This window comes from Balaenoptera acutorostrata, chromosome 12, assembly GCF_949987535.1.
Source record: "Balaenoptera acutorostrata chromosome 12, mBalAcu1.1, whole genome shotgun sequence".
In the NCBI taxonomy this organism is placed as follows: domain Eukaryota; kingdom Metazoa; phylum Chordata; class Mammalia; order Artiodactyla; family Balaenopteridae; genus Balaenoptera; species Balaenoptera acutorostrata.
In genome coordinates this window covers 2,764,186-2,773,895 of record NC_080075.1, presented here as the reverse complement: position 1 = coordinate 2,773,895, position 9,710 = coordinate 2,764,186, and the positions used below count along the sequence as shown (strand labels likewise).

The 9,710-nt window shown below is 57.4% G+C and overlaps 1 pseudogene; it reads right to left on the bottom strand.

Annotated features, from left to right (window-relative positions):
* Window positions 1–2,667: 2,667 nt before the first annotated feature.
* LOC114236463 (U6 spliceosomal RNA) lies at window positions 2,668–2,768 on the bottom strand (annotated as a pseudogene).
* Window positions 2,769–9,710: the final 6,942 nt, after the last annotated feature.

Below are 9,710 nucleotides of genomic sequence, written 5' to 3'. Positions count from 1 at the left end.
GAGGGAAGGGGGCGCAGCCAGAGAGAGAAAGAGAAGTCGGGGAGGGAGGGGGAGGGGGAGAGAGAGCAATTCTCTTCCAGGTGCAGACTTGACCTTCTTCCCAACGAGCATCAGGTGGGAAACCAACAGTGTCCCTACCGCAGGCCCCATCCCTTAACTACCACCCAGGGCGGTGGGTGGGGCGCAGAGGGCGCTGTAGTACTTTGGAACTGAGAACTTTTGATTTCAGAAAGGTAACAGAGAGCCTGTGACTCATAACACCGTCCACCCTCCGGGGGCTCTGGGCCGAACCCCACACTCGGCCACGTCCTCAGTTCTGCAGAAGCGCCTGGATCCTCTCCGCCCAGGGATGAGGTTGATAAACAGCCCCCATCGCGCCGCTGAGGCAGGTTCGCAGCCCGTCGAGTCAGTGGCTGTGGCTTCCTCTCTGGTGCGGGAGCCGAGGGCGGGGCTGTGCTCTGTGGGTGGAGGAGATGGGGAGCCTGGAGGGTCGAGAGGCTATTGCGAGGCGTCGGGGGGCATAGGGGGGGCCTGGGCGGGGACAGTGGCTGTGAGACTGGAGAGCCGGTGGACACAAGGGAGACTCAGGGGTAGAAATGAGGCGGATGTGAAGCCAGAGGACCTGGAGAAACAGCCGGTCGTTCTCCTGCCGCTAGAGGTCATGAAGCACTGAGACTAAGCCAGTTCACGACTGCTCAGGCGTCTGCAGTTCGTTCACGCAGAATGCTGTCCGGGACACAGAGCTGGGGCTTCTGTTTGGTGATTTGTCTCAGATACAGAACTGTGAGCTCTCCAGACCTCCCCGAACATACGTGCATTTACCTGCAGGTCTCCTCAGCTCATACCTGTCTGAATGCACACACGAGAGAACATACCTGTGGGTCTCTGGGCTCAGGTCCCCTCCAGGCCAGCATCCCACACCCTGGGGCACCTGGTCAGGCGGGGAGGCCCCTGGGGCCCCAGTAAGGCCACAGTCTGTCAGCTCAGGGGGGCTTCTCGCCCCCAGCATCAGCCCTGCAGGAAAGAAAAGAGTGAGGGGAAAGACAGGTCGGGAGACTCTAGGCAGGGCCGGGGGGCGGGCGTTCCCTGATGCCCCTTTTTAGCCACATGAGTAATTCCTCACCTGCCAGCCCAGCATGGGGAGGGGAGAGCGGCCGGGCCCTGTGGTCCAGGGCCAAAGTTTCCTGCAGAGCAGAGAGGAAGCCCCGTGAGGGACGAGGCAACGGAGCAGTCAGGATCGGGGGCTTACTCTAGGGTGCTGTGGACCACGCAGGCACGATCCCTGCCAGAGTGTTCCGGAAACACTTGAGCTGGGGTGAGGCTGTGTCTGCTGGACCACGGTTCTGACAGGCATGAGGGACGGCCACCAGGGGGAGACATGAGAGCCAGAGGGGCCCAGGCCCCCAGCGAGCCCAGGGTGCGGACTTTCCAGGCGGGGACACAGGGGCCAGCGAGGTGAGGTGGACGTCCAGGGCCGCAGAGCACAAGGGGCAGAGCTGGCATGAGATCTGGTCCCCTGGCTGGAAGGACAGGCCAGAAGCCAGGGCTGCTTGTGATTCCCTCCCATGGCCAGCGGGTCCGGACCCCTTCCGGACCCCTGGTCCTCCTGCCGGATTTTAAACTCCTTTTCCCAGGGTTTCAACAGATGCCGACTTACACCCTCCTCTTTATGGCCTCGGGCCACCTTCTCGCTGACTGGCAGGTCTGAAGCCTGGCTTTGCCCCGGACACTGCACCCCAACTGCAAACATGGATAAGAGCCGCCTCTCTCCTCCAAGGCTACACCTGCCTGGTCGTTCCTGGTCCGAACCTCCTGCTGCCCCTTCCAGCAGCCCTTACGGACCACATTTCTGGATCCATCGTGTGATGCTGACGGACGGAGGCCACGCTCCTCTCTGCCCCAGCTCAGGGGCCGGGTCCCCACTCTGAGACGACTGGGCCACATCCACGTGACCCCGTATGACGGCTGCACGCAGGGCCAGCGATGCGGGTTCCCTTAAGGTGGTGGCTAATGCCTTCGCCTGGATGGGCCTAGACTGTCCCTTTCAAAGTGAAAAAAATCTCAGCCCACAAAAATAGACAGTTTTAAGGGTGGACGTGTGGGTAGGGGATGCCACAAATCTAGTCAAGAGAACTCGCCCGGAAGAAGCTTGTTCACAGTAAGGAGCAACCCTAGGTGCGTCGGTAATTCACTAATAAAATGTTCCGTACATCCTTCACGAGCAGGACCCACTGGGCATCTTCAGCGGTCTGTGGTCGCTCACAGGAAGCTAAGGTATTAATGGATTAAATGCAGGATCCCATAGATCCCAGGATACATTCCCAGGGTGGGAGGTGTCAACGGAAAGACTGAAGGACGATGTGCACAGAGAGGGCCGCTCACCCCCACAGGGTGGCCAGCCCATTCCAAGCAAGATCTGTTCCTTGTAAACCCTTTATTATGATTTGACAAAAGGGTCTGGATAAATTAAGCTTTGGTATCAAAATTTTTTCTGCTGCCGCTCTGAGCATTTTATTAACTAGTAAATAAAGCTCTTCGTGTGTAGTGAATGGAATATTTTTTTTTAAACATCTTTATTGGAGTATAATTGCTTTACAACGGTGTGCTAGTTTCTGCTTTATAACAAAGTGAATCAGCTATACATATGCATATATCCCCATATCTCCTAAAAATAGGGAACGCTTCACGAATTTGCATGTCATCCTTGCGCAGGGGTAATCTTGTCTGTACCGTTCCAACTTTAGTATATGTGCTGCCGAAGCGAGCACTGAATGGGATATTTTTGGTGCTGTGATTTATCTGGCAGTGGGGGGAGGACAAAATCATGGTTAGGAAAAAACTCCCCTAAGATCCCTGTCAGGGATGGTTTTCTTTCCTCTACGCTATTTCTTCATGGTAAGAATATTGTTCATCCTAATTTACTCTGTTCAGAAGCTCCGGGACCGAGGAGGATTTTCAAGGTAATTATCACCCGAGGGAAGAAAAAGAAACATTTTGCGTGGGTCACTTGGAGACCCACACGGGCACTTCCCCCGTGCACTGTGGGATCTGTTTTGTGTCCCTGGTCCCCTGAAAGTCTTTGGAGGATCCCTGCAGCCTTTGTGTTCTGCTCTGGCCTGGAGGTCACTTGGACGCACACAGAACGCCTCCCCCTCTTTCCTAAGACTTCGCTCACTCCTTTCTTCTCTTGCAGCCTCCCTGCCTCCATCGGAGAGAACTGAGGCCCCCTCCCAGCCAGGTGAGGCCCCCTCCACGTGCAAGGACCCCGCCGGGCACGTCTGCAGGGCCCCCCTCAGGTTACTTCTCACTGTGGGCAAAGCTTCCCTCCGAGAGACCCAGAAATCCCCTTCCCAGCCCCCATCCCTCTTTTTATGACCCTTCTTTCCAGGGCGGGGGAGAGCCGGGGCAGGGAACAGTCAAGCAGGTGGGTCCAGGTTGCGTCTTTGAGAATGGGTGGCCAGATTTCACCGCGTGTTTCAGCGTGTACTTTTAGAGAAAGGCCTGATCTCCTTTAGGGGTGAGGGCCGAGAGGGCAAAGTTTGTGGAAAATGCAGAAACTCCATCCCGTCCGCAGAAGCAGAGGCAGGGGAGCCTCAGAGAGCGGACAGGGGAAGTCTTGTCTCCTGGCCTCTCTCCCACCCAGGCCTCAGTGGCCCCGGAAGCTCTCCCTGTGCCCACGCCAAGCTCCTGCGGCCGCAGTGCTGACCACAGGGCGGGCCAGTGGTTCCCAGGGGGTCACATCTGCGTCCCCTGGAGGCTCGTCACAGAGTCCGGGATGGGGCCCAGGAATCCGCGTGGCTAACAGGATCCCACGTGATGCCGATGCTGCGGGCCCGGGGCCTCACTGGGAGAGCCACTGGGGTAGACAAGCGATGCCCAAAGCAGGTGAGCTAAAGCGCGGGGACGTCTGACCCGAACGTTGACTCGTTCAGTTGGTGGCAACGCTCCGCTGCTGCTCTCCCGCTCTGCAGACTTTCTGCCTGCATCTCCCTTTGTCAGTAACCGAGGGGCCTGAGATTCGTCTTACCTGCAAGCTAACCTGTTAGCCCCCGGATTTGCAGAGTCTGGCAGAAGTGAGATGCCGGGTCAGAAACATGGGATCGGTTCCCACGTCACAGCCAGAGCAGCAGCAGGGCATCCGCGTTGGTGCCAGGTCCCCAGGCGCCACTGGCTGGTCCTCATCGCCCGAGTCTCTGCCGGCATCTCCACCTGGTGCTCTCCCCGGTGTCTGTGGGATCACACGGACATCTTCTTATGAGGATGCCAGTCATATGGGATCAGGATCCCAGTCTACTCTGCTACGACTTCATCTCAACTCGTTACATCTGCCCAGACCCTGTTTCCAAGCAAGGTCACGTTCTGAGGTCCTGGGGATTAGAACTTCAATGTACCATTTTTTGGGGAAGGAGACACAATTCACCTGGTAACACATGACAAAAAGGACTTAAAGGGGCTAACCAACGACCTTAAAACAGGCAGATAATCCTGGGTCATCTGAGCGGGCCCAGTGTGATCGCAGGGCTCCTTAAACGTGGAGGAGGGAAGAAAGGAGTAGGTCAGACAAGGTCTGACCATGTGAGAAGGTCTCAACCCGCCATCGCCGGCTTTGAAGAGGAAGACGGGGCCGTGAGCCGGGGCGTGTGAATGCTCCCTAGATGCTGAAAAAGGCACGGACGTGGACGCTCCTTTAGACCTCCAGAGAGGAACACAGACCCGTTGACGCCTTGATTTTAGTCCGGTGAGGCCCAGGTTGGACTCCTAACCTACAGAAATGTGAGATGATAAATTTGCGTTCTTTCAAGCCACGATGTGCGTGGTGATGTGTCCAAGCAGCGAGGGGCAGGAACAGAGCCATCAAGCCTGGTGCATGTGACAAAACGGGACTTCATTGCCGGGGCTATTTCCTTCATTGTCTTGTTAACGTATTTCCCATGGTCACTGTTTGCCATTTTAAATCCCATGACTGCCTGTGTACGATTGTTTCTGAATCCCGGAAAGAAGGGCTTTTGCTCAGAGAAACAGAGCAAACGTGCAGACCTGGCCCCGCTCCTCCCCCGTCCCCCATAGCTGGGGTGTCATAGAGACAGGGGATCCCCTGGGCTGTACTCACCACAGTGCCAGGAATATCACTCCAGGTCAAGCTCCTCTGCACCCTTCCCCGGGTTTGGGTACATCCCAAAGGAGAGAAGCCCTCCAGCCTGACCGACTGGGATCCCAAGGGCCCTCCCGGAATGGAGGGGTTGGCAGGGCCTCGCACGGTTTCCTAAACCTGGTACCACAAATGGGGACCCTCAGGGCTCTTCCCTTTAAACTCTCCACTACATCCCTCTCTAGACTCCAAAAGCGTATATCTGTTGTTAAAAGTCGTCTTGAGAGATTAGTCCAGCTCTTCTGTGTTTCAGGTGAAAAAGCTAATCTGTACCCACAAGCAAAAATTAACTGCTGAGTCTCATTTCTTTAGGACATTGTGCTTGTTTAGGGATAAGTATGATTTACTACACAAACCAATGAGTTTTAAGTTTTCCATATGATATGCATTTAATGGGAAACTTCTAGAGAAATGTCCAAGCCCAGCAGACAGCTTGAGCCCATCAGGACCTCAAGCAGGCCATCAAGGGGCTCTTTGGCTTTGTGAGGGCAGCACCAGTCCCAACACCTTGGGGACCGGCCAGGTTCCCCCAGCAGAGCGGTCCCCCTGTCCACCTGCTGTGACGCACCCCGGAAAGGAACCGGAGCCGGGGATCTGAACAAAGCCATCAATTCCAAGAAAGATAATAAGAAAAGAGAAACGATTGTGGTGAGGGACCAGAATCTCCAGGTGCCCCTGTGCAGGGGGTGTTCTGGCTGGGCCTTGGTGGCATCACTGCCGAGGGCTCTGTCTGGCGCCCTTGTGGGAAGGATGGGCAGGGAGACCTCAGAAGGGTCCCCACGGGGTCTCCTGCTCTCTGAGCAGCCCCCGGAGCTGGGGGCACTGGGGAGCTGGCTACACAAAGGCCGCTTGCGGGAACCGTGGGTGAAGCACAACCCCCGGATTCTTTAGGGCCCGAGGCCTTGGGCCGCTCTGCTGGGCAGGCCGGCGCAGCGCGAGGAGCCGGGAGAAGGTCGGGCGCCTGGTCCCCGGAGGTGATGGCTCTGGCCCTGGCGTGTGGAGACGGCAGAGCGGTGTCAGGCGAGTGCTGGCTGGTGTGACCGCCGTCTGCCAGGGCAGAGTCCTCCCGGGCAGGCAGGTCTGGGAGGAGGCGACTGCCAGCCTCTCCCCTTGGCCGTGCCCACCTGCCCGCCCCGCCCCCCGGGAGGAAGCCGACACCTCTCGCAGGCAGGCAGAGGGCTGTGCTCTCACTGCTTCCTGCCCCCCTTTGCTTCTGAAGCAGGTAAAACAGAGGTTGGACCAGCGTCCCTCTCCACCCACCGAGCTCCACCCCGTGGAAGGCCCTGCAGAAGGGACCGGAACTGTGAAATGGGGCAGCAGGGGGTCTAGCGGGATGTGAACTACTGAACACCCGCCCTGTTCTCTCTTGGGGACCTTACAGGGGTCACAGATGTAACAATAGCAGCTGGAGACAGCAAGGCGGAGGGTCGTGTGAGTGATGGAATGAACCTCCCCCCTCGTCCCCAGAGCCTCTCTGCACTAAGAACTCCCGGATGTGACGGGGCAGCTTGGTCTCCTGCCCAGCACCGGCCGAGGGGACAGTCACCTGCACACGAAAAAGGCCGGTGGGACTGGCCGGGTGGTCTTGGGCGAGTCTCGGCTCAGTTATTTCTTCTGCAGTAGGCAGGTGGGGTGACCCCACAGGGAGCCCCCGATAGATGCACTGCTCTCCCGGTGGACAAGCGAGCCCAGATCCTTCTCACCCTGCCAACCACAGGGCACCTTGTGTGCTCAGCCCCCTGGGACCTCAGCTTCTTCATCCATAAAACCACAGCGTGATGCTCCAAGGCTTTCCAGCTCCGAGATTCTAGGAAGTTGTAATGAGATGATGTAAACCAAAGCTATAAAACCTTACGTGTTTGCAAGGCGTCATGATGCAATTACTACCTCTGGCCACAGGATTTCATAGAGGAAGTGGAATTTGGACTTGGCCTTGAAGGAAGAGCAGGGCTTGGATGCACCACAAAGTGTGTCCAGGGCCTGACAGATAAGCTGGGAAACCAGCAGGAAGCAGAGGTCAAGCCAAGGCTCTCTCTAGGGGATAAGCTGGTGGCCCGTAGGTGGTCGTGCCGTGGAGATTCTCGGGACGCCTCTGGAGCTGGCTCCGGGGCCCTGGCCGAAGCCACAGGGACCACACTTCCCCTTGGCCACGTGCCGGAGCGTAGCAGCTTGTGGCCGTGAAGGGAACTAGAAGGCAGGCTGAGGTCCAACACCAACGCCCTCCGGAAAGGAGCCTGTAAAGAGATTGTGACGTGTTGGTTGCATGTGCCGGAAACGTGTAACCTCACGTCTCACGCTCACCGCGCGTGCCAGCAGCTCCCTCTTCCTGGGCGCTGGAAACCACTTCCCTGAGCCGTGAGCAGCCCTGGCAGAAAGGACCACTTTAAGGAAAGTCCGTTAAGTGCGTGGCACGAGGCTCCGAGCAGTTCCCAGGCCTGGCTGGCACTGAGGAAGTCAGCCGTGGTGTCGCTGACACTGCATTTTGAGTTGTCGCTGCCGGGGGAGGCTGTCTTGGTGTGGAGGGGCTCATACTTACTTACCGTCCTCCGACACTCCTCCAGACGATCCCTGGGTGCCTCAGCTATGATTCTGCTGCTTCTAAAGTGAAGTGTTGTGATGATTTTGTGTGTGTGGGTGTGTGTGCATGGTCTGCAAGATGCCGATCGTGTGTTCTTGTGGAGCTGGTTCATCTAAGGAAAGTGACGGAGCTCCACAGAAGGCAAGTGCTCTTCTCCTGATGACCTGTGCGCTTGCTCCCTGGGGAGAAGGGGTAGTGGCCGTGCTCGGGTGAGCCTTGTGGTCTCAGGCGGTTACCACGCCTCTCACGCCAACCCCTGGGGGCACGGGCTCCAGGTCATCATCCCCGGAGTGGAGAGAGCGCTCCAGCCCTGGGACGCGGGTGCCTTGTCTCCTGGCATCACTGCTGCGCTTCCCGAGACGTCTTATGCCCCTCGGTCATGGTCATCAGCCTCCCGAGCTGAGGCTGGTGTTGTCCTGAGGGGACGCACACTGGTTCAGCCAATGGGGAGGGGAAAGGCAGGATGTAATGACCCATCCTATTCAGGTCACTTCTCCCCGATGTCAGCTGACAGGTGGAGCTGGTCACGGGCAGAGGGGCCACTGGTCCCAGGTGGTAACGCCCTCGGGTGCAGCGGGGCAGCCGGGAGAGGGTGGGTGATTCAAGTCAGCAGGTACTTAGGAGTGGACATCGGAAGGAACACATTTCCAGGGTCTCTGGGCTGCGCCAGGATGCAAGTGACTGTACGGTGATGCTTCAAGGGCTGTCAGAGCAGGAACACGGGCAGACGGGAGACACCTGCACCAAGGTCCCTCCTTCCCAGGATGTTAATTAAAAAACATTTCCCATGACGTTATGCTCATGCTAAACCACAGTGTAGAAACACAGTGAAAATGGTTTGAACTGAACACGCAACGTGATGGTACAAAAAAGAGTTCTGAGTCTCCGCAAGTCTGCCCCAGGACGAGAAGGAAGTGTGACAAGGGGGACGTTAAGGAGAGTGTCTAGTTCCTAACCTGGGTGCCCCAGAGTCGGGGCCACCCCAAAGCACCCGGGTCCTGTAAGAACGACCCCTTGAAAGAGCGCGTGCGCTGTACACACCTTGTTATAAAATGGCCCAACACGGCCAGGTCATTGCCAGCCTTTACTTTGTGATTGGGGGAATGTCAAAAAAGCAGATCTGCGTGGAGTGTTTCCTAGGACCCGGTGCCAGGGAAAAGCCTCCAAGATGCCACGCCGTCTGTCCCTTTTTGGGTCCCTCGGCCAGAGGGCCCGACTGCCCCTCAGCGGGCAAAGCCCTCCCCCTCTCCCCCTCTCTGCTTCCCCCCTTTGTGATGTGCTGTCACCCTGAAGATTTCTACCCTCTGAATAATCCGATTAGGTTGTCCCCAGCCAGCCATCGTTAAAGTGAAAGCACTTACCTGGGAAGAAGGGGGTGAATCAATCCATCTGCGGTCCCCAGGGCCCAGCACCAGGCTGCGTGGTAGGCTAGCCAGGCGTGGCAGGGAAGACAGGGCTGCCCAGGGCTCCAGGGCTGCGATGGAAGCCGCTGGTGATGGGCGGGGGACAGGCCTGGAGTCACAGCTGCCCTGGGTGGCAGCCCAAGAGGGAAGCAGGCTCGCCGACTTTACAAGGTGCCTGGACCAGCCCCGCGCCTCGCTTTCCCTGAAACGATCCTGCTTGCCAAGCAGGCAGGCTGTTTGTCATTTGCTGGGGTTTGCCAACACCCGTGTGGTTGAGGCTTGACCTTCGGCCCTAGAGTCCCCTCCCTCTCAGGTGCAACATGCTTCGGGCTCAGGCGGGGGCCACCATCAGGGCGCTGAGAGCCTCTGACTCAAGGTAAGGAAGGCCCATTTCTGCCCAGTCCCATCATCTGGACCATCTGAGCAATTCAGCACTTTCCTGAAAACATGGAGGCCACTGTAGTTTCCACCTCTCGGGACTCGCTTAGGTTCAGAGAGCCCTTTACTGATTAGAATTCTGCCAGTTGATCTCCTTACGTTCTTATTTAATTTTTTCTTAAAGGGGGAATAGGAGAAACCA